The following is a 26,331-nucleotide window of genomic DNA, read 5'->3' on the forward strand; positions in this document are numbered from 1 at the left end:
TAAAAATCTAGTTGAATATAACCTGTAAATGTGATCATAAATATAAGGCGTAACAGAATTAGACATTTCTTTTGTATATATATCTCACAATATTTAGATACATGTTATCTTAATTATTGTACGTGTAAGTGTTGCGTATCAAAAAAGCCGTGTTAGCTTTTAGAGAAACTAAAATGTTTTCGTACATTTCGTGTCATAGAATGCTGAAGACTGTATCTCGACCGGTATTCGAGGGTTTCCAATTACGTGGCAGCACTTTGTATCTCGCGTTGCTTCTCTTCTAACGGAATGACTTTCGTCGAAATGAAAAAGAAACGTGGCATGAAGCGGAAAGACGCGGAATCAGGCGAGAACCTTGTTCGGCAGGCCGTCAGATATTTAGCGGGGCGTATGAGACGCGAATGCAACGCGAAATGTTGCATCGAGCTGTATTAATTACGATGTTTCACAAAGAATTCTTTTCAAAGCAATACGGAACAATAAAACCGCGTGATGTCGCTTGCAAACAAACGCGAATATACCTTCTGAGAAAGCGAAAGAGAAGAAAAAAAAAGAAAAACTTGTTCAAACCGGCAATTTTGCATTCAAAATTATATATTTATTTTAAAATTAATTAATTGATAATATTATTGACATTTTACACATATATAACACCTTAGAATTGATGATAATTGCATCGCTTTGATAGCATCGCGTTAATTGTAATCTAAAAAAATCTGTTTAAAGTCCTTCAAAGCAAATTCTCGATGCTGCAGTTGTGGTAAATGCACGAAAATGACAACGGACCTTCTTAGTATTTTAATCGGACATAAAATATGAATTTATGATGCTCGTGACGAGTTTAAATAATTTGCATGTTTGCGCAAAATGAATCGTTTCGATCAAGCTTATCGTGAATGGCGGACGATTTCCGCGAGCTATGAACGTGAGGTATCTCATTAGCGTCCCTTTTTATTCATTCCAAAGGACGATTTCCCATGTTGTCCTTCGGAACGGAAACGAATGTTCCCTTATCGTGATTCCTTCCTGCTCACGTAAACCAACCGTGGTAACTACCGATGCAATCCTCCGAAGTTATATTGTTCATCTCTTCGAAATGTGACTCTTGACATAAATATATAAATACCAATGCGTACAAAAATATATAAATACCAATGCGTACAAAAATAAACGCCTGACACTAGATATGCTTGAATTATTAATGAATCATTATGAAATTATTTAGAAAAATTTACCTGAAGTTTTACTGTATAATAAATATATTTTCTTTAATAATTTAGTAATTATTGGAACGATATGCAATATTATTCAGATAATCCTTAATATAAATATATTTAAAGATTGAATAAAATGAATTTTTCAATCATATATCCGTTAAAATAGTCTTTATTATAATTCTTGCATATTTATGCGAATGATGAATATTTGACAATAAACAGTCGCGAATTTTGAATAACAATGCATATTTCGCATTTTTATGCTCTCTTTAGCGAAGAAAGGTCAATTCATCTATTTCAAACATGATGATTCAGAAACGGACGGTGAGTTCTACGGTGCAAACCGCACAAGAGCTATTGGAATTTGTGACCTTCGGCGAAGAGCGAGGTGGAGCTTGTAATGCATCGTACTTTTGTGTTCATGCGTGGGCGACGAAGGTGCGTGCCGTCGCGAGCGTGTCGGGGCAGTTACGAAAATAAATTCATTTACCGAGACGGGATGAGTTACGTATCGGAGAGAGCGTATTACGAAATGCTAAATTAATTTTCGAAGTTGAAAAAACCGCACGAGAGTACCAGACAAAAATAACATCATTTATTTTTATTTATAATTACTTCAGCAAATAAATAATTTTTTTATATTAATACCTTTCTTTCTCAATTACCTGAATATTTTAAAATATAAAGTATCTGAAAAATATAGTTTTTGATGCAATTTTCTTCTCGAAGAAAAATTTTGTTTTTATTGTGCTAACACAATTTACGAGATATAAAGTGATCTATGTAAAGAACGAATATTTCTTGAAAAATATTTTATTGTTATATATTAAATAGACACGCAGATGAATGAAATATAGTACTATAGAATAGATACGTATACTTATTAATTTGCAGTTAGCGCGTCAAGTCGCTTGCTTTCTGTTACTATGTCGCTGCATTATGCAACTTGATGCAACCGAAGTCGAGAAAATATGTCCATTCGAATCATTTGAAATGCCGATGTGTCACGAGCGGAGTCACGCCGCATCATAAATTCATCGGTATTATGTCCGATTAGCATACCAAGAGGGTCATGGTTCGTTGTCGTTTTCATGCGCCTACCACAACTGCAGCGTCGAGATTTAAGGCTTTGAACAGATCTTTTGTCAGATTACAATTGATAACTTCGCGACGCGACCAATAACCACAACACAAAGCGACGCAGCTATCATCAATGAAATTCCAAACTGTTGAAATGTCAATATAATATTAAATCTTCTCCTCTTATCTCTGTATTACAAAATCTCGTTAAGTTAAAAAATTTAAAAAGCGCATAGATTTATATAAATTTTTAAATAACATTAATTATAAAATTTTTCCTGTGTATGAGGTAAATATGTAAATAAGGTGAATACTTGTATATAAGTCTGTGAATATATATTAATCTCTCGAGAAGAAATCACTATATATATATATATATATATATATATATATATATATATGAAATTATCAAAAATTAAACAAGAACTGAAGAAAATTATCAAAAAGATATTTAATTATAAATGTGCCAAATCATCCAAAATATCGTCGCAGAAGAAAAATTATACTTCGATAAAAAAAAAAGATTCATTAACTTAATTAAAAACGTAATTGCAAATTTATGGTAAATAAATCTTACTTGGGAGTGCTCTCTTAAGAATTTTTAACTGTGTACAGGAAATAAATGTCGGCCTGTAGGGGAACGTCGCATAAATCTATGTACGAAGCGGATTCCTGTCTGGAAAGCAAGACGCTCGCAATCCGCAACACTGGCACCGTGCGAAATTCATTGCGAGGGGGAGACAAATCAGGCGCGCGAAATTAACAACGCGCATGCATAATTAACGTTGCTCGCGCAGTCACGCACACGCAATTCCACGTGCGTCAAATCGAATCGAATCTATCTTACCAAGCTCGCAGTTCGAATCTTACCTGCCAAAAGCCGTCGATATTTTTTCGATTAAATATCATCATGTCATATCAATATCAATTAAAATTAATAAAAATTTCTCCTATGAATTCATCAAAAATCTCTACTTTATCTTTTTGTGAGCACGTTTTTCATATTTGATATTTATAATTGATATTTATATTTTTAAAATATTTATTGTATATATGTATTAGTAATTAAAATATGTTCTATAAATATTGATTTTATCGGAGCCAATAATTTTGGTAATTTATTTAAAAAAAAAAGCTCGACGCGTTCGTGTATTAATTTTTTCGGATTTATTTAATTTTTTATTTATGTATGTAAAAAAAAAGTGCGGGTTTCTTTTGTATGATTATAACAATTATCAACTCTTGACTGCAAAATTGCATCTGCCGGATGGGAAGACAAGGGAGGGTAAGTTGTAATTGCGCAGTTACACGTGGAAATTGCGAAGCTGCAAATCTGGCGTCTGCCATACAGTTGAGTGGCGTAAAGGACTTAGCCGCGACGACGGCGTCGACTGGTGCGAATGCAATTAACCCTTAACCTGCGATGCGAAATTTTGATGCGGTTATCTATAACGCGATTAATTAACAAACTTGCGTAATTCGGCCGCGCCGTGCTCGACTGCGACGCGTAACACGCCAGAATCGAAATTAACAAATCACGAGAACGATATGTAACAATTTTCATCCTAACACAAATTGCTAATTATGCTTTCATTTAGAATTAATCATGTTACAAATTAATCACAATGCACGATGGTGTTCTTATATTTTTTTATACTTATATATATTTTGCCTATTTTTGCATTTATTATCGTATCATGTCAGAAAAAGATATCATACAAAATATTCCAGACTAAACTAACAGCTTATGGATTTTACGCCTCCAATTTTTTTCAACAGCAATTCCATTTAATGAATAATAATAGATTGAAATTCCCTTCACATTTTTATATTCAATAATTTGTTAAGGCGTATAATCACGAGCGTTCGCTCGTGATTAAATCCCCAGAAAAATCAGCCGCGAAATAAAGTCAAATAGAACGGCATATTTTTCGTCGAGAACGCTCTTAATATCGCTACTGCCGAAACTGCAAATTCAGCGCTGGTACTCGACGCTGGAAACAGCGACGCCACTTATTTATCCGTGGACGCAATGCCCGATACTCGCGCGCGGATCGGGAAAATTTCGGCAGTCCGTTAATGGTCGTTATCGACGACACATGTGTGCGGCCGCTGTGCCACGTGCGTGGAAAATCCGCAACGCGCCAAGGGGAAAAGTTCGACATCTGTCCGCAACGCGGTCGCAGTAATGTGTCGTGCGTATTTCGTCGCGCCTGATAAACGCTCGTGACGTCTTTATGACGCATGTCGTTATACGCATATTGGACGTCCGCAATATTGAGACGAATGGACATTTATGCCGCGTGTGTATATTTTATTATGCAAGAACTCGTATCATTATTCCCGTTCGGCGATAATGATCGGAAATTTATCATATCGTTAAAATTAATCGCACTAATTAATATAATACTGTTATGTGCGTTTGCGTTGATCGTTAATAATAAATATTAATTTTTAATAATAAATATTAATTTTTACATAAACTGATATATGAAATATTTATGAGAGAAATTGTGATTTAAAATGTATATTAAAAACCTTGTAATACCTATTTAGTTTGCGTGTTTATCGAGACGAAATCTCTTAATGATAAAATCTTTACACGTCAAAAAACTGTTCGTCCTTAATGTACACGAAAGCAAATTCACCGTAAAAAAATCCTGAACGAATCCACCGAATAATAAATTCGCTCCCTTCATTTTATGGACGATCTGTTCCATTAATAAACAAACAACGACGCATAAAGGGGTTAATGGTTCCTCTCGTGTACCGCAATAAAACTCATCTCTCTTACACATCACGATTCGAGCGCGCTATGAAGAAGTGCTCGCTGAGATCCATCGCGGAAGAAAGCGCAGAAGAAGAAGCGAACGTGCAAAGGAAGGAGAAAAAGGTATCGAAGGAAGAGAAGGGAAAGGGGAAGGAGGAGGGTAGACCGAGTGGAGCAACGAAGAGCGCCGTGTATATCTCGCAATACAGTAGCCACGCCGAAGGTGTATCATAGCGGGGCCCAAAGTGTTGGATGCTCGTGGGACGTTCGGGCCCCTTGCAGAAACACGATGGAGACGGTAGGATAGGAGAGAGCGTGAGGAGGAGGAGGACAAGGGATCGGGAGGGAGAGTCGGCGTTCCGTCTTACCTTGTAATTTACTCACCGCGGGCCTCGGGCTATCCATCTCGTGGCATAACTCAGGGATGGGCCTGTCGGGCCCCCGGAGTGTCGTTTCGCGCAAGACGCTGCTGCGACTTTTCGCGAACGCGATTTCTTGAACTTGTTCGATTTTCTTTGTAATCTTTTAGCTTTTCTTTCGAAGGATTTCGACACGATCTCAAGAATCGCAAGAGAGATCGGTAATATTCTGAATATTTTTTTTTTATATTTTATATATCTTTGTAATAAGATGTGTATATCAGTGTCATAATTTATGTTATGCATTACATAAATGTGGCATAATATGGAATTTTTTTTAAATAAATAAACTTGTAAATAAATAAATAAATTAAAATATTTTTACATAGTTTTAACGATTTGTTTTTTTCAGTATACATAATTTTGCTATAATAATTGTGAAATCATTTTTAGCTAATTTTTTTTAAATACAAAATTAATGATTAAACTCAAAGAATGAGAAAAATTAGTATGCTTATATAAAATAATTGTGTTAAGAAGATACATTTATATTTGTGTGTTTTAGGATTAAATCATTCAATGAAAGTGGTGGTACTTTGATAATTAAAATGATGTCTTATATTGCACATAATGTATTAATTAATTATAGGAAAGCTATACTACAAATGATTATAATGGAATTGAAACTGTATTAATTATGATGAAATATAATTTGAAAATTAATATCATGATTATGAAAACGAGACTGTTTTCCAAACAGATCGAATTTCCAAACGATCGATGATCCGCATATTCATATTCAGGAAAATTCGAGTGTGGAATTCTATTTTAGATGGAACAGTTATGTAAAATTTATATAAAAACACTTGTCGTGCTTGACTTTAGAAATATAGCAAAAGCCGATACTGGAATTAATTTTAATTAACCGTCAGGATCAATTTAAATATATTGGTCATTCGTTTATATAGGTAAAGTAAATTTCGACGAAAATGAGGAGTTACATATTCATTTTTATTCTGGCTAAAAAACAATTTAATGAACAAAAATCAGCAAGAATAAATTGTATTCTTGCATTAAATATTAAATGCTTGAAATTTACGAAATCTTGCAAAGCCATAATTGTATCTCTCATCTAATACTCTCATCTTTATTTAAACGACATTCGAAACATAATTTACATATTTCATTTACAATTTACTTCTTTTTAATTGTTCCATAAAATTATTTTTATACAATTTTAATATTTCTATCGAGTATTTACATACAGTAATTAAGTATTTTGCATATGACACAATTTGCATATATTGCATTTCGATAGCGGCGATCTGGACAATGAATAGTCAGATGGGTTGCGCGAATTACGAGGATTAGTAGTCGCAACGCGTAATTGAGTGATTGCGGATGCTACGAAGAAAAACGGCGGTTGTCAACGGGCGGAACGGCGTCGCGGAAACAATAGACGCGGAGATATAACGCGATCGTAAATTCTATTATCTTCAATGGCACTATTTGTCACGTTCGATCGACCAGAGCCATCTCTACTTCAATATACAGGGTGCTTCAGGCGAGGCGCGTTTCCTCATGGGCTATAAAGGCTAAAGATTTAATTTTAAGAGAAATCGAGTATATATCAAGAATGTAATATTAAAAATATATATACATAAATAAAAATCTGAAATTTCTCAAATATATCAAGAAAGAAATTAGACACATTTAATTCGATAAATCGTTACGATCAATCAATATCTCTTTAAAAAAAATCTCGGGATTTAAAATGTCAAAATAATAAGTGTCAAAGATTTTTCATCGAATCTACATCGTAAAAATACTTTTCTATAACTAAACTCTCGTGAAAATAATTTTTAATATTTTTATACAAACTAATTCAAAATAAAATTCAAAATAATTCCAAGATGCGCTCTCTTCAAACGTAATTGCCTTATGACGGGCATGATCAATAAAGCGCATTTCTTAGCACGTCCCTGCGCTTGAAGGCGAGCTTCAATACAACGCTGCATACGTTTAGCTAAATTACACTCTATATACACCGTTATTATTTCACGGATGCCGCTGATGCGCCCTCTCACGTCTGACGCCTTTTTCTCATCTTCCTCGCTCTCCCTGGACCCCTTCGTCTTCGTGGGCCCGAAGCCCTTGCCGTGGCCCGACGAAAAAGCGGCGGATCACGTACCGCGGTAGGTAGGTAGGTAGGTAGATACGTACCTGCTCGTATCACTTCTTGATTGCGCGCAACGTGGGTGAAAAAATGCGCGCATGCGAGCGCCGATGCATGCATAAGGCGGTGACGAGTAAATATTATCGTATAGCTCGCATACATACGTGATTCACGCACGGTGTGCCGTTAACCCTCCCAAAAAAGTGGTCGCATTTGGATCGGCGTACACATTTTATTTCTTTCTTTTAAAAACACATATGCATACGTGCGTGCGCAAAAAGATATTGCCGTTTAATCTTTTCAAAGTATCTTAACGTTAAATTTTCAAAGTATTTTAACTTAAATTTTAAATTATAAAATGATTTAGTTTTTGTGATTTCTTTCAACTTTGCAGATAATAGCGTTTTAGAAACTAGTTTATAATATTTTTATCTTGTATTCAAATAGAATGTGTGTATCTGACAGTTAAAAAGATTTCAATATTCAATATAATTAATCGATATTAATAAAATATTTTGTCAATTTTGTACAATATAAAAATTTTCTTCTATGTAAGAAATAATACTTTCTGTTAAATAAACGAAATATTGCTAGAAAGAGTAATAGAAAGATTAAACTGCTTAGAAAGATTAAACTGCTGTACAAAAGATTACTACGATCATGCGACACAAAGAAAGGAGAAAATATACGAAAGAGAAAAATATAAATTTGAAAGAGAGAAAAAGAGAATGTCAGGAAAAATGTAAAGAGTTACACTCTGCAAAAATTATCTTTATTAATGGGTGAAAGTTTGCAGAAATTATACTGCAACGACGACTGTAAGAATGCAATACCCGAGCGCATTTTTCTTCAAAAAAGTTTTACTACGTGAATTATATTTAACGCGAAGACTTCCGCAGAAATTGTTGCTTCGTGAAAATTACTTTGTTTCTTTGGATTTTTTTTCAAGAAATATATATCTAAATGTATAATAGTGCAATAATATATTCATGTAATATAATTTTTTTAAGTAACTTCTGGGGCTGTCCAGTAAAAAGTGAACGAGTTTATTGAAAAATTTAATTAATAATTTTATTATCACAATTATAATAACATAGTAATTTAATAATTAAAGGTCATTAATGATTCATTAGTCGACTAAGAAATGCCTTCTCAAAATCAAGGTATTAAATCATGCATTCACCAGAAGGATACATGATAATATATCAGAGGCAATGTACATGTTTATATTTCAACCCGATGATTAAACCTCATCAGGATAACACCGATTAACAGGCTGAATTCTTTCAGCCAGTCCTCGGACTTTTTATCTTCGGAATGGGATGTACCTTGATGCCACTGCATAAATTAACCATAATTACAGTTTATACATATTATCATTATATTGCGTCGAATTACACTTTATTAGTATTATTATTTCGCGAGTTTCTCTCGTTCTGCCGACGCCTTATTCCTGCCGACAGTAAAAAGTACAGATCATCACGACCTCTCTCATGCTAATTTAAATGCATTTTTTTGTTGCATTTCGTGCATTATGAACATTTATTTTGATTCTTTTTAAATGGAATGTGAAATTAACTCAGAAATGTGTTACAGATTTTAATGATTGCACGATATTAATTTACGTCGCCGAAGTTTTTAAATTTTTATGCGTTTTATTCGCGTGTACCAATTAATCGTTAGCTCGTGAACTCGCTATGTTTATGCAAATAAGTTGCTATTTATCTCCTCGCTATCGTTCACGCAGGATGGAGCTGCTACATTCTTCGCGAAGTATATAATCTTCGATCGGCGATAAAAAACAGCTAACAAATCAGGGGGCGCGCGAGCGGCATCGGATTAGACAGATCTTTCTGGTCTATTATTCATCGAAGTATATCACACCGCCGCGTTGCACCGGGCGCATAAATATGCGCCGGCATCTCGACCGGAGAATTTGTATCTCCCTGCAGTATGCTATCCGCGCTAATCGATAGATTTGAAAGTCATGGCGCGCGCGTCGTCCATTTGAATTTCAGATGCGAAATCGCGGAGGCAATATGACAACCTTAGCCGGTGGTTTTCAACCCCATCCCCGGGCCCGAGTCCGGAAGGCCCGGTAAAGGAGGAAGCAAGAAAATGACTAACACACAAACGGGTGAACGGGCAGACAGTAGGACCTTATCATCGGACGTTGTGATAACTTCCGCAAGCGCATTCTGCTGACTTGTAAATCTCTGCCGACCGACTTGGCTGTTAACCGGGAATCATGCGATCTTGGAATACATGTTGGGAATTAACCCATTTACGATCAGTGGATCATGATTTTTATGGAAACAAATAGATGAAGAGTTATATTTCACAAAATATTTTTAATTTATTTAAATTCTGTGAATTTTGCTAGTAAAAAAATTTTTATATATGCAAATAGGATATTTTGTACGTGCTGAAAATTACTTTCGATAATGAAATTATCAGATCAATATTTATGATCATATTTGATTATTGAATCGTTTGATCACATATTGCACTTCGATATTCAGCTAATGAATCTAAAAAAATTTAGTTATGTCTCCAGAAAGAGACCGCGACGGTTGCTGGATCATCAAATGAGTATCCAAAAATATCATCGAAACCGAACGACGGTTTGATTAAAGCGATGAGAAAAAAGGAGCTTCGGTTGGAAGTTCAAGGAGACGAAGGAGATGAGAGGAGCAGAAGGGTACAAAAGAAGAATTTTGCATGTCTGATTACTTAGAACGGAGGAGGCCTTTTGTAACGTTCAGAACGTTGCTTCCTCAAGGAATCATTCGATGTCCCAGCGTGCCTTTACTGGAAGACCGCGTCGAGATCTTTGTTATGATATCGCGAACAAATGGAACAAAGATGAAAATAATCTTTTACGAATATTGAAAATCTGTATACATATTGGAAATATTAAAGCAATCTTTTTTAATTTGGTTTGAAATGAGTAAAAAGAAGTTTTTTATATTCAAAATCCAACTATAAAAGTCGACTCTGTGTGAAAAATATCTCCACACACAATCCTACAAATAATATTATATTTATAAGTCGTACTTGAAAAAACCTAGAAAAGAAAAGAGTATCATCGTTATTTATTCTCAATAAACCCTTTATAGTCTGCCATTAATATTTTATAATGCACAACAATTAATAAATAGTAATGGTGAGCTCGTTTATGAAACATCGGACATTATTGGGTCGCACGCGAGTTTCCGCTTTAAAAAGATTTATTTATCGGCCGCCATGCGAACCGGCAATTAATTATCTCGTCCTGGGTAACGACCGGCGGAATGAGAGGGCGAAATTAATTCAATTTAATACACGCGCGAGTACGAGGATTCGCGATCGCCCTCTTGCTCTTTCACTCCTTCTCTCTTCTCGTGACGTCAAAAGAGAAACAAACGGCCACCGGGCCACTTATGCGCAACGCGCGCGCGGCCTGCTGCAATTAAAACTAAGTAACAATTAGACCTAAGGAGCGAAGTTCCGGCCGAATACGTGACCCTCTAAAGCGCGAGTGCAAGCGCGAATCCGCGAGCCTCTTCTCCCCTTTTTTTTTCTCCTTTTTAATCCTTTCGCCCGTTCTCTCAAGCCACCTTTCTTCTCTCTCAATTCTTCTTTCTTTTTATTTTTTTATTTTTTCAGTCGTGAAACATTGAACTCTTAAACGTGCACGCAACGCCTGCGCGCGAAAAATAGTTTAATTTCCGGATAATTATGTCACCCCAATTAGCTCGCTCTTTTATTCATTTAGTAAAATATGACTTAAATACAGAATGTATCTGTTAGAACTCGATTAGGAACTCGCCAAATGAATATTAAATTGATTATACCTTAGAGAAAATTTGAAGTTTTGAAGTGTAAAAAAATAATTGGAGGAAAAAGTAATACATTATAAACACGTGCACACGAAATCATAATATCAGCTGGTGATCGAAATGTTATCAGAATAGAATTTCATATGCAATCCAATTTTCTAGAATTTCATATGCAATCCAATTTTCTAGAATACAAAACAATAAAACGAATCGAATGCATAAGCAATAATTCATTATAAGCTGAGATGAAAGATCGCACTCCACTTTGCGAGCCCGACCGTCAGAATAAAAATTCGATGTTCACCGCAATTTCGTTCCACGGAATGTAAACAACTAGTTGTGACTTATGGGATTGATGAAAATTTTCGAGCATAACTTTGTACGTAAAATAAAAGGAATATGCGCGGCTTTCAATTTTAAGGAGATAAAAGAAAAGAAAAAAAAAATTTTACATTTATTTTTTTTTTATTTTACATTTGTGTACAATAAATGATATAGTAAATAGTTTTTCCTTAGCAGAGTCTCTTTTTATGCATTGAATATAAAGTTAATTATCATTAGAGAAATATATATTAAGAAATTATTTTTTATTTGTTACATAAATAAAGAAATTATATATAGTTTTAATAGATCGAAGATCTAATATATCTAAAAGATCTCTAGTAAGTTTAGTATATATAAATAATATATACAGAAATCTCTCTCTAGTAAATAAAAAATTAATACGCGCATATATAACTCTGAGTAAGTAATGAGTTAGTCTTAATCTTTCTCCAGAAATCCTATTTTTTTATTGACGGGACAGTAAAGTTTCGATTATTCCTCTAAAAGAATACAAGCTTTATGTTTATCAAAGTGTAAAATGGAATATTTTAGGTGAGTGGAAAACAATAAAGGACTGTGTGAAAAGCTCAATTAAATAAAATTAATAATCATTTTTTATATTTTAAAATATTAACTGAATGCGGTTTTAAATAGAAATTAAAAATAAATAATTTAAAAGTATTTTATATATATATATATATATATATATATATATATATATATATTGACGTGTGAAATAATAATTGTTTTTTTATATTCAAGTTTGTTTAATCGAAGAATTATGATAAATAATTCGTTCGACCAGAATTTAGAGATAACAGATATAAATTAACGTTTGTTTTAATTAATGCTTTCGGTGTGTGTAACGAATTGATAGGAACGATTAAAAGCGCGCTCGACTTTTATGTTCACATAAAATTATTAATAATTATTTGAAGTTCACAATCGTTATCTCCGCATATTAATTTCGTCGGCATTCGAATGGCGGATATCTCGCGCTACATGTCATTGCGATTGACGTCGTGGCCCGTCATTCTCTCCCGTATTTTCGATGAGCGTGTCTTCGTTATAATTATTAATTACGATAAATATATAACATATACCCTTTTCCAACTCCTGTCCATCAATGTTTACATGTAAACGTCATTGGATGTTATGAAATAATTACGTGGAATATATTCGCATAAAAATTTATTTGATTGCAGAATGAAAAGTCGACGTTTGTAATATCTCTGCAAAATCAATTATCTTTTCGCTACTACTAATGTAATAATTCTATTGACTGGTGATTGATGTTGATACGTGACATGTACAAAATTAAAAATTATAAATTACATATAAATAAATTAGAATAACGAGAAATATTTTTATCATATATGACAACTATCATATGATATATGAAATATGTGTATGAAGAAATGGAATTGTAACATTTCAGCAAACAATGTCATCCTTGGTAGAAAAATAATATTATACTAGAATAATCTTAATTATAATTTATACAAGATATAGCACAAAGAAATTTTTTTATACAAGATATAGTAAGAAGATATTAAAAATTTATTCGTCGGTACAAAAATTGCTAGAATTATAAAGTTTTGTTTTAGAGAAGACGTTTTTTAATATTTCGTGCTCTCTGAATAATTACGTAACTGTGAAAAATCGAAACTATATCGCATACCTGCCGAGTGCACTGTTGCATCCGGAGCGATTCGTTCAAAACTGCCACGCGAAAGCGAACTGTTTGATAGTTCGGTATACGCACGTCGGCACTCGAGCCGCGAGCCCATCGCGAAATCTGTCGATAACATTCGCGCTTGGCTTACTTCCAGTCTCGAGGACGAGCAAAAACGACGAGGAGCGTGTAAAAAGCGGCGTAAAGAGCGTCAGCGACTAGCGCGATCGGGACTTTCTGTAACTTTAATTAGTGGTTTCCGATTCGTTAGCGGTGCGATACGTGAGCGGAATTTTCGTTCGGCGAAAAAATTAGCATTTTGCCCACCGTTGCCTTTCAGCTAATTCGCCAAGACATGCCCCTTGATAGCGCGCGTAATAGAAAAAACCTCGATAGTTGTAACGAGTTAACTGTGGAATTTTAATTTCGAGACGTAGAGAAAATTCAATTGCTAATAAGTCGATTCACATTTGTTGTTCCAGAATATATGCATTTCCTTTCCCTCCGTCCTCCGTTATTATCAGTAATTTAAATAGAGATATTACGAAGCAATTTTTCATTATATAATTTCCGATTCTGTGAAAATACAAATGGGAAAATTTAGGTAATCCAATAGGTAACAAAATAATCTCGATAGTGTTATTGAAACAGTAGAAGATAGTAGCAAATTTCCGATATACACTTTTAAAAAGTTAATACGAGAGAGAGATAGATGAAGAGGAGGATTCTGTGCACGTACAGGATCTCAGAAAATGAAAAATAACAGCAATACGACCCCCCGGGAGCCGATCCTTTCGTTCCTCTAATTTCGGAGAGTTACGCTTCTGACCGCGCGTAATCGAATAACATGGAATTGCGCAGAACTTATACTACTGCGAGCGAAATTGCGGAATATAATCGTGGACTAGTAGAATTGCCTCCGAGAAAGTTGTATGAGTGATCTACCTCCCCGTGTGTCTTTCAGTTTAACTAAATTCCAGTTCCTCGCATTTAATCAACCACCTTATTTTTAATTTTTTTTTGCTTCAATATTATTGTATGTGTAACGTAAAAAAATTGATATACTTGATGAAAGAAAAAAATGTCATTCACTTATATAAAATCTATGAATAATTCGAAGCTATTATTCTCATCATATAATGCAAAATAATCATATATAATTAATAAATAGAATATATTTATAATTATAATCGAAAGAGAGAAGGCATATAGATATAATTAATCATAATAGATATATAATTATAATAATTATAAATTAAATTTTATAAATGATAAAATATAATGTGTGATAACAAATATCAACAAATATTCCATTTCTTTTTTTATTATAATTTTATCCTTTTTTATTATAATTTTATTATAATTTAAGTATAATATTAATTAATCTTATTAATTTTTAGTTTGTATAATATTTATTAATATTTTAATTATCTGCATTAATAAAAAAATTGACTCAAATTATTATAAATTTTCCTAAGAAAGATGCAATGAAATACATATATATTTATATGTATATATCATAAAATAAAAAAATCTATTATTTTTTCTAATTTTTTTTAAAAGATTTTTTATATTCGTCTCTAATCTTTGCAGTAAAATCTTTTCAGAGGCATCTGAGAAGATGATTTATACAGCAAATTTGTCGTATAAATCGTACGGCGAGAAACCGTAAAAGTAAGTCACACATCTTCGTTAAAAACAGATTTTGCGATGAGACCAACGTGGGAAAACAGAAAGAGCAGAAAACGCATTAGAACGTTTCGTATAATGAAGGTAAAAGCACGGTGGCAAGAGATCATCAGTGAATTTTTTAGGGTCAACTCGTCAAAATTAATTACACTTTCGTCTTGAAGGAGCGCTGAAAAATTCTCCTGCAAAAGATATATCTCTCTCTTTTGCGAGAAAGAACTTTATTATGCCGGAGTTTAAAAGTCAAAAGCTCTTTGCTCGGTTTCATAACGATTTATTTTAATTAAAGTATCTTTAAAACGATTACGGAGAAGCTGGTTTCTGAAGAACATTTGATTCTATATAACGGTATCGAGCTTTCTTTTGGATGTTTTATGATTTCAACTTACAAACGTTTTATTTTCTCAATGATAAGCGGTATTGTTTCTGACTGTTTCTATTTGAAAAGTAACAAGAGTTTACTTTTAAGACGATACAATTTGGTATAACAAAAGGTAATAAGATGATAATTAGATAAGATTGCAATAGCAAAAATAATTTTATAGTGTTCAAATATATTCCTCCTATTTAATTAATTAAAACTTCCGGAAAGATCAAACGTATCCTGTCATTGCAGCTATTCATCAGCAAAGTCTTGAAGATTAGTATCGTAATAGTATACCTTTGGCTAAACTAAGGGACACTAATTACTCACGTACTTTTGAAATGCATTACAGTTTCACGTAGTACATACGATTCACCGGCCTCTCATCGGTACTCGATTTTATCAAGGCAATCATTAAGCACGATCTTGCACAAGGATCTTGATCAAGAGAAATTGTTGCGGTAGACATTGAATTTTAAACAAGATTATCCGTTATAAGATTAATGAGCAGAAATAAAATTTGATTTGGGAACGATGGTCGCATCGCTGTATCGCGAGATAATTCGGCCATTCTGCAACATGTTCCATGTGTCATTACGAGCTCGTACACACGAGTAATTTGATGCCTTTCATGCGGTTTCCCCTTTGTTACCTCTACCGGACACAACGTCATTATTTGAAAAAGAGTATGATTGATCAAAACGTAACGAGATAGTACGTATCACTTTCAGGAACTACAACTAACGAGGTACATTTTGTGTTTCGTAAAATCGCCATTTGTTAGTATCGACTCAATTTTATCGATCCCGAATTTGCACAACCGAGAATATTAAAGAAGGGAGATTGCGCGAATTTATATAGTTTATATGTCAGAATTATTGCAACAGAAAAAACGCATTTATTCAAATTCTTAGAAAATTCTCGATTTGATTTAGTCGGAATAAATCAATTTCATTACGACAATTAATGACAATTTAAGATCTATAGGAACTATTATCCAATTTTGAAAACGTAGACACTGTCGTATTTTCACCAAGACAAGCACGAACATCCCTTTAAATGTCAATCCGTGCACATTTTCAAGACATCTAGTACACAAGAGAGTTGCTTAACACATGCAAGTCAACATAAAAGCGAAGTGTCTCACGCGCTTCGAGGGGTGGAAGCCGTCCCGGTGAAGGGTCCTTCAGTTTGCCGAAAAGGAAAGGACTCGAGGAAAGGGACCGCGGTTGAGGGATCGCGAGAGAACGAAAAGTGACCCTCTATGTATTATTCCGTTCGAACGTCATTTCAAAAACGGCTTATCCGCCGCGAGACTATTAACGTCAGGGGTGGACGCGTAAACGAAGGGCGAGAGTCCGCGTGGGAGGATCCGATACGTCGTCGAGCAGGGTTCCTGATTTCGAGCCCGGCGGGCTCTGAATCCTTAAATCGCGCGACGAGTTCAACGTCGTAACGAAGCTGACGTTGAATTTAACGTGACAGCCGGCGTGAAGTGTCGGGGCGCGAACGGCATCGCCATTATTATTATTAACGCGGAGGGGAGAAATGCATTCTGAACTGATTCCGGTGAAAAAAAAAACGATTGAGGAAAAATCATCAATGCTCTGAATCGTTTTATTGATTTGATTATAATGTTGATAAGAAAAAAATTATGATTACAACTTATTCAGTAAATCGATTAAACGATCATATTGTATTAAAATTAATTTATTTTATACAATAGTTTGTAGAACTCTTTTATGTGAAATTATCGCATTTTTTATTATTTTTAAATACGTTTTGCGAGATCAATACATTACATATAATTATTAAAAAAATAAAGATTTAAATTTATAAAATTGAGAGATTAATTATCTGTTAAATTTAACGAGTTCATTAGCGTTTATAAAATAATTTCATCATTGCAATATCACAAAGGATCTTTCGCTGTCTAGTAATTTTTCTTTGACTGTATTGATATTTTCGTGCACATCCTAAAATCGATCGGAATTCTTTTTATTGTTTAAAGATTTTTATTCTTTTAAAAGATCTACAGTAAATAAAGTATTAATATAATATTTAATTTCGGATGAATATTCCTTACTCAAGTTTCAAAATGTGATATTTGCATCTACATTAAAAATATATCTCGTGATATCTTAGATAATATGAGATATCATCTTTCAACGTCGAAATGAGCATTAAAAAGTTAAAATTTAATATTAGTTTAAAAATATCTTTATCTCAAGCTCCTTTATCTCTTTAGCTTCTTGAAATATAGCAAGGAATTAGTCTGTATTCTGTGTCTTATATATATCTCATGCTATATATATATATATATATATATATATATATATATATATATATATATATTCTTCGTATCTATTCTCCTTATATTTTACACTCTATAATTCGTGAAATGAGAAACGTTAAAGCGGTGTTATAACTACATTCAGCAAAAAGTGACGATTGTTTCTCCGAGCAGGACGGACTGAGCGATGAAATAGCGGTCGCTTCTTCAACGACCATGACGCCTGGCTTCATAACGAAAGACGTTATACATCCCGGAAAATCTTTATCCTGGTGCAGCGACGGATCGCGCGCGGATAAAAGCGATGTACAGGCGACGACGAGACACGCGTCTCGCGTATAAACTCGTAAAAAGCGACATCGTGTATTCGCGATTGCATATTTGCTTGTGACATTTCGCGTGCCGTATTTTGTTACAAAATAACTCTCGTCTCGCGTAGACAGTGATAATCATAAAATCTGACATCTAAATTTTTTTCTTAGCTCGAGCGAGCGAGCCAGCATCCGTCTAAAAGAAGAGTGAAATATATAGGAATATTACTGTAAGAAAAGTGAATTAGAATTTTTAATGTTGAAAATAAATAATGATAATTGACGAAATAAATATGACAGAAATAAGTATTAATATAATTTTGATAAGATATATTTTAGTTATTTGATATATTAGATAAATATGTATTTGATCAGAACTGAACTTATAAAAATAGGCGAAACAATCAATATAAATAATTATCATTTTATGAATTATTATTACATTAAAGCTTGAATCCGTCAAAAATAATGGACATGTGCAGATCAGCGAAGAATAATTCTTAAAAATAACTTTTAAATTAAATAAATCAATTTCTGGTGCAAAGTGAATTTTAAGATGGAATATTCTAACTATCCATCTATCTAATTTCTGAATTCTAATTTGTATATTTATTTGTTTTATATTTATATATATTGCTTGTTTATAATTATTTTTATTTTTAACAGCGAAAGAAAAATATACACACATAGAATATAGATAGGAGTAGAAATTCGCTGAACGAATCATCGACGAAACGATAACCGTGCAAAATAAAACCGCGTGCAGAGACGCGCGCCGCGCGTTTTCCTCTATTCCGGAGGATTAGAACGTGGCGTTGCATTGTCGCCATGAATATCTCCCTCGGTCTTTTTTTGTCGGACTACGACTTCATAAACGTTCTCATAAATTTCTGCCGACTGCCACGCAAGTGTATGTACATATATATATGTGTGTGTATGTGCGCGCTCGCGTGCGCGTTTGGTATCGCTGCCGTAAAACTCGCCGAACTATTTTCCTGAGGATGGTTATGCGTTATCCAGCAGATTGTCTGCAACGGACGTTCCTATCGCGGGCAACGAATAAAAATGCATCGCCTACCGATATCGAAAAATCGTTAGGAGATATAACGCCGAGATATACGTGGGGTATCCCGCCGTGTGTCTCGCGCGCGTGTAAACGCGTACCCTTCGTTCTCTCTCTCGATATGTTCGTTGCTGTCATTTCAATTATTCTTCGTTATTGTCCCGTACCTGCGAAATTGTGGTAGCTTCGCACGAATTAATAGAACTGAAAGCTATCAAGATATATCGGCCTTAATACGTTAATTTTGATCTAGAGATATTTGCAACTCGTTGAAATTGTTAGAGGACATGTTCATGCGTTTATGATGGAAATGTATAAATATATAAATAATCATATACATATACGCAAATATCATCAGATATATTATTTTTATTAAAATTCTTAAATAATAAATATATGTATAAGTGCAATGAAAAACTAAAGAGTAAAGAATTTCGATCGATCTTAGGATGTGCACGAAAACGATGCCTGGTCGACTGTAAGCATCAGCTGCTGTTTTAGTATTTCGCTTCTTTTTATCGCGTGTGTTTTGCATATACTGGCATGCACGGCATCCGAAAAAAAACCGCTAAGACAATAAAAGCGCGTCATATATAGAGGAGAGAGAAAGAAGAAAGCCCGGTACGCCCACCGACAGACAGTCCTCTCGAGACGTTTTTATTATGACAATCGTAAAGTAAAAAATCAACGATCACCTGCGGTTGGTTAACCGAATTTACGGCAGCGTCTTTCCGCGCGAATTTTGCGTGAAACGAGTGCACGGTAAGTCTTCTCGATGAAATTTTGACGAGGATATTCACCGCTTTTTCTCTCTCACATTAGAGGTTTTTCGGGAGATATATAAAATTTTAATCAATCAAATAAAACTTCCAACACGTTTAGTAAATTCCCTTTTTAAAATTCTATGCGAATGAAAATTTAACGCAGTAAAGAAGCATCTGTATATTATAGTGTATTAACATACAAAACGAAAAATGTATAAAAATCTTTAGAAGTATCCTGCTAAATAAACTTACCAGTTGAGAGAGATATTGTTTATGTGCTTATCATATACATATACACAAATATCATCATATATATTATTTTTATTAAAATTCTTAAATAAAATAAAAGACAAATACTGTAAAATATAAAATATATGATGCATGAAAACAATAACTTGCATTTATTAATTAAAAAATATAAGATATATTCTCTGCAAAAATAATAGAACAATTTATTTATAATAAATAAAATAATTGCTGTATTTGCTGTTATAACTGTTTCATTAAATACAAAGATTTTTTATACAAGAACTAGATAGACAGGAGATTATAATTTTACGAATGAAACTGCAAGTGAACTTTTATCGAGACACAAGAAGAAACTTACACTTTTATTAATTAAAGACTTAATTCCGACTATTTTGACACCGAATTTTTCCTTTTCAGCCTACCAAGCTGCAGAAAATCGCTGTCGATTTAAAATTTACAATTTACTTTTGAATGAATTCAATTTACTTACTTTCCTTTCGTAAATGGATGTTAATATTTAATTTTAAGGACACCCATCTATTAAATTAAAACAAACCTGAATATTTAATACCGAAATATTTAATAAATTAATACTAGATATTTTTCATTATATTATATTCGCATAAATTTTAAACAAGAGACATTTTTGAATAGTACATAATTAGCATATAGTTAAAAAACTTTCTCTTCATATTGTTTCTGTAACATTCAACTTATTAAAAGTTCAGCTTTCATTTAACTTTCTAGGTCGCTGTAATAAAGAATAAAAAGCTGTATAGAGATTCTTTCCATTCCTAGCTTTGATTAAATTTTCCTATTTTTTTAATCGATGATTGCAATTTCGTAAGAATAAGGTAAATTATTATTATTACCCGTACTGTACCACTTACATCCTTTAAAATATAATTTCCATTAATGTTAAAAAAAAATTTCAAGAGAGCAGCAAATATGGGAAAGTTTATCGACTCATAAACAGACACAGAATATAAGACAACAAATCTATGAGAATCATCTCCTGATATTCTAAGGAGCGAATAAAGTCATATCGCGAAATTGCAGCAGAATTGAGAGTTGTCTACCGGGTGAGATCGGACGTCTGGGTCGGTGGCGATCGTAAACGCACGTCTGCCTTATATTAACGATACAGAACTCGCGTACTGACATTTACCGCCTTGCCAACGCCGACTTCTCAGAAGTTATGAACTTTTCAGGAATTATGAACCGACTGGACGAACGTGTGGGAGTGAAACGTGTTCCGAACCGAAATTTTCGCAACGTGGACGAAGCAACATCGCGGAAGAGCAACGGCGAAAAGATATAAGACGATCCCCTTCTTTCTTGAGGCGTTAGCTATAGCTCGAGAAAGAAGAAGACAGTAGATTGTATGTCTGCGCTCTTCTGCTGCCCAAAGGTGGCCCAAAGAGAATAGACCCGCCGCGGAAAAAAATGCGGAAGAAAACGCGGTATTCCCGGTGAAATTTGAAAAGGATGATCTCGAGGATGATGACGAGGACGATGTGTCATCTGTTAAAAGAAGAAGGAGTCGAAATATTAGACTCCATAATTGTAAGTCGTCCAATTGCAAATACTATCTAAGATGACTCGACAATAGAAAAAAACAGTATCGAATATAAGAAAATCAATTTGTGTTTTACTTTAAATATCAGAACTCTCTCTCTTTGTCTTTGAGAAAATTTCTCTTAGTTGTTATTAATATAAAAGTTGAATTGAATATCAATATGATAATTTTTAAATTAATGTATTACAAATTCATTCCTAGACATCCTGGAAGACATAAGATAATATCACATATACATATAATATATAATGTTTTCATATACTATTTGCGAATGCGTGATGTATGTACCATGAAATTTTGATAGAAATTAACAAAATTAACAAAATTAAAAACTAAATAAATCTTTTATTTATAAAGTAAATTTAAATTCGAAATAATAATTCTAGGAAATAATAAATATTAATGTATCTTGTATAGAAAATTTATAAAAATTTCATATGACCTTTATTTGATTATGTACATTAAATACATTGACGCATTATTATTTTTTAAATTATTTATTAGAAAATTAAATGAAAATGTGATAATTTGATAGCTGTTGCATTCTATATGTAAGCATTTTTATATGCAAAATTATATTCTCGAAAATTTGTTCTCTCTCCAATTTTTATTTTATTTAATTACAAAATTGAACTAGAATTAGCACACAGATCAAAGTGAATTTTTGTCGCAGATGATTAATTTACTGTGTCATTGCTATGGCATAAGAATAATGTTAACAATTATCCTAATGGTATGCTGCCATGCAGAGCTCCATTCTCTGAAGCGACTTTTGCAGCTTTTCACTTTGCGCTTTTTCTCTTTTTGTCTCCTTTTCCAACTTGTTATCTATAACAAGGTAGACTCATAAAGGCAAAACGCAAGATGGAAAGCTGCAAGACAGTTTCGCGAAATAATGCATAGCTCGGCGCGGTGCACCATCCCGAGTACAACCGCGTTAATTTCCAGTCGTCGCCGAATTCATAACTTTTCGCGACTGAATTTCGGGTTTGTTGCAGTTGCAGCGACATTTTTTTGTTTATTGTTAAAATTACGAGCACAATAAACACCGTAGGTGAAAACCACGTAAATGATACAACAAGAGACACAATCAAAATGTAAAAGATCAAAACGAATTTGGTTTTAGACTAGATTCTTTTTTATAATGGCAAATTTTTCTAATATTATTTTCGAGTGTTTTTTGATTGCTTCTGCAATTACATTTGTATAATTTCCGTTTCTATTCGTTTTTTCTTCGGATATTTCCTAAATGAAAGTGACAAATAGAGTTATCTGCTTTAATGCATATATTTAGGTCAGATGGCACATCTGCCTTTCTCCTTCGTGACAGCCTGTGTGTTATCAGGGTGGTGAGAAAGCTTTGATGTATAGGATCATACGGCATATACGACGGAACGTGTGGATCTCGGGGGCAAGAGGGGGAGCGAATATTGACGCGAATCCATAAAAAAAACATACGAGCGGGATCGTATGCATTTTTAAGGGCACTAACTCTGTCAATGGTCCTTACTAGGACTTAGTGCTCAGACTTTGCGCTTTATGGCATCTTTCGCATATTTCGAAGAGGCTATCCGATTTTGTAGGGCTGTTAGGTCAGTGGGTTATGTCATGGTTTTTTTATCCTCGGTGTGTATCGCTTCTCTGATCTTGGCTTGGTGCAATTTATGGCTGAATTTTGTCGCGCAATTACAAATTTATTTAATTTAACTTGTTATCACGAGTTCTAATATTATATCGATTTATTTAAGCTTATATCGATTTATTAAACACAAGCATTTTTAATGTTATTTCTTATATTATTTTTGATCATATCAGAAATACAACAGTTGCAAACAAAGTGTTTATTGCAATTCTTAATTATAGTGAATAAAACAAGAGACAAATGGAATATCGTTATTATAGTGTTGAATATAAAATGTTTGATCATTTTTGTTCGACGTAATTATTATTATTATAAAAATTCATAAGTACCAATAAATACAATATTTCTCACTTTATTTGTTCGAAATCGATGAGCAGCCGATGTCAATCAGAGACATTTAAAAAAAAAGAAACAAACTTCTCCATTTGAAGGACATTTAAATGTAATGGGCGCGATGCGTCAAATGGTCCGACAGCTTAAGAGCAGATCAGACTCAGATTTATGACACCGCGATGCGAAATGAACGATAAATTTTAATTCGTTCACGAACGCCCATTGGAATCTCCATGCGAATCCGGATCAATTGCAGTTGCCGTTGCAACACTGAATGAACGCGAAACGTTGCGGAATAATTTAAGACGCCGATGTAAATAAAGCTCATCGGAAAATTTCGCGCGCGATTTATCGTTATTCGTGATGTATGCCGTTCGAGTTAGCATTGATTTATGCTTACGTGTTTCAATAAATAGACACGGGACGATAAATCAATATTTTATAGAGGGATCAATCAAAAAGGAAAGGTAAAGAGAATAAAGAGAATAACGATTGTCCGTTTACAAATTAATTCAAACTATCGCTCAGGAATTATCAGTTTAATCGATTTCAGATTATGTAAAATAATTTCAAAATTGTTGCAAGATTTAATTATAATCCTCTCTACGCTTGATATAACTCTCTTTGAGCATATACAAGAATATTCGAAATAAAATTTTAACAAGGTATAAAGTTGTAAATTATTATGATATTATAGAGAAATGTATTTATAGGAAATTATATCTACATATTTCTCTGTGACATTTTAAAAGCATATTTTTACGAGATTAATCCTTGTACATCGGCGAGCGTACATCATATTCAATTATGTCGATAAATCCGGTGCATTCCCGACATAATTAGCCGTGCTAGAGTTCTTGTAGTAATTATGGCCGAGTGCGCCCCTCCGGTTGTTACATTAACCCTGGTGGCACCATCGACTAGGGAACACGGGGAAACACGCGTAATATCGTGCAGTCGCATCGTAATACCGCGACGAGATATCGATCGTCGTCGTCCACACGAACGAACAATCGCGATGCGCGAATTTTCTCCGAAATCCGCATCGCGCGGAATTGCATCGCTCGCAGACGTAGCTGATATTGTTCGGGATCGCGTGGTCAAATTTAATTACCAGCTTCGTAAATTCGCGCGCACATCCATCGACCAATTAATCGGATTTATACGGTGAAACGATCAAGCCGGAAGTTTTCGACGAGGTTTAGCCTTATTTTTTCTCCGGATTATTAGAGGGAATTCTCACCCTTAAATATATTTTTACAAAAATAAATCTCGTCATCTGTGCTTTTTCATCGTATTAATTAACAAGTTTTATGACTCGATTATATAATATTTTTCTCTGTTTTTTATTTTTTTAAAACTCGTATTTTTATATATATATTTTTAATGTTGTTATATATGTTTTAGCTTTTTTACTTTTTTTAAAAAACTCATCTACATAAAAATCCTTTGCATGTACGATTTAATGCTATTAAAGGACTTTGTCGGGAGTTGGGGGGGGGAGAGAGAAACATTGTTCTAATTTTAAATTGATTTGCAGTTGTTTTTGTTGCGTGGAGTTAAACAGTTTCCTGAATGGATAATAAAGCTTGGTGTTGAGTTAGACACGCTGCGAGGTTTCGCGTCACACGAAGCTAGCGACTGTGCATGCAATTGATATCGTGAAGTATATTTTACTTTAGGGAAACCTTTCTTTGATTGTTTTACCAAAGCTAGAATTTAAAAAACATTCTTGGAAAATAGCATCGAATCTACTCTGGAAATCTGAGCGAGATTCGAAACGCACACTTACTTTACACTCGATTTCAAAAGTAATTTTAGCTAACATTTTGTGACTTAATACTAATTTTTATTTACAGATAAAGAAATAAAAAAAATAAGTTACGTAATAAATAATATGTAGAAACAATATATGTATATTAACATTGATAATATATAAATTTTCAACGATAATGTAATATAAATAATTCTTTATAGGATATCTCAAGTGTGATCGTCGATCGTTAAATTTAGTGAATGAGATCTATAGTGGTTGTCTTTCGATGATGTCTCGCACCGTGTTCTTATATTCTCGAATAATTCTTGATACCCGCGGTTTTTTACTGCGCTGTAAAACTTCTCGGTGCCTTAGCATGCTTTATATCGTACGACCATATTTCAAACGTGCGAACAAAAAGGGGAGAGGGATACTTCCTGCCATTATAATACGCGAATCCGATTCTTTTCCCTCTCTCTTTCTCTCTCACTAACTGGAATAACATTATCCTTTTAATTTTTCGATTATTGTGATTAATTCGAACAATGTTATAATTATCGATTCATTTTTAGATCAAATCTAACTCGTTGCAATTTTTAATTTTTAGCATAAAAATGCGTATATCATATAGATAAATATGTATATCATATTATATGTATATCATATATATATATATATATATATATATATATCACATAAATTATTAAAAATAGTAGATTAATAAGTATTAAAAATAGAGAAGTCAGTAATTTCTAGTTTAATACAATATAAATATATATATTTTTTACTATTAATTTTATAAATAAAATGCAATTGAAAGATTGTGTTTCTCTCTCACACACAAATATAAATAAGTTATACAGAAA

The 26,331-nt window shown here is 33.4% G+C and overlaps 2 long non-coding RNA genes across 2 annotated transcripts in view; both read left to right on the top strand.

Moving 5' to 3' along the window:
• The window catches only part of LOC145969325 (uncharacterized), a 253,025-nt gene that overhangs the window by 157,656 nt on the left and 69,038 nt on the right, over positions 1–26,331 (top strand). The gene's annotated exons all lie outside the window — the stretch shown is intronic.
• Positions 2,397–3,282, top strand: LOC145969238 (uncharacterized). Its single transcript, XR_014437985.1, has 3 exons — positions 2,397–2,586; positions 2,722–2,842; positions 2,913–3,282. It is a non-coding gene; the product is annotated as an uncharacterized LOC145969238 (long non-coding RNA).

The sequence above is a fragment of the Camponotus vicinus genome, unplaced genomic scaffold (genome assembly GCF_025532165.1).
Source record: "Camponotus vicinus isolate PSW18456_S1 unplaced genomic scaffold, iyCamVici1.0 SCAF_3, whole genome shotgun sequence".
NCBI lineage: Eukaryota > Metazoa > Arthropoda > Insecta > Hymenoptera > Formicidae > Camponotus > Camponotus vicinus.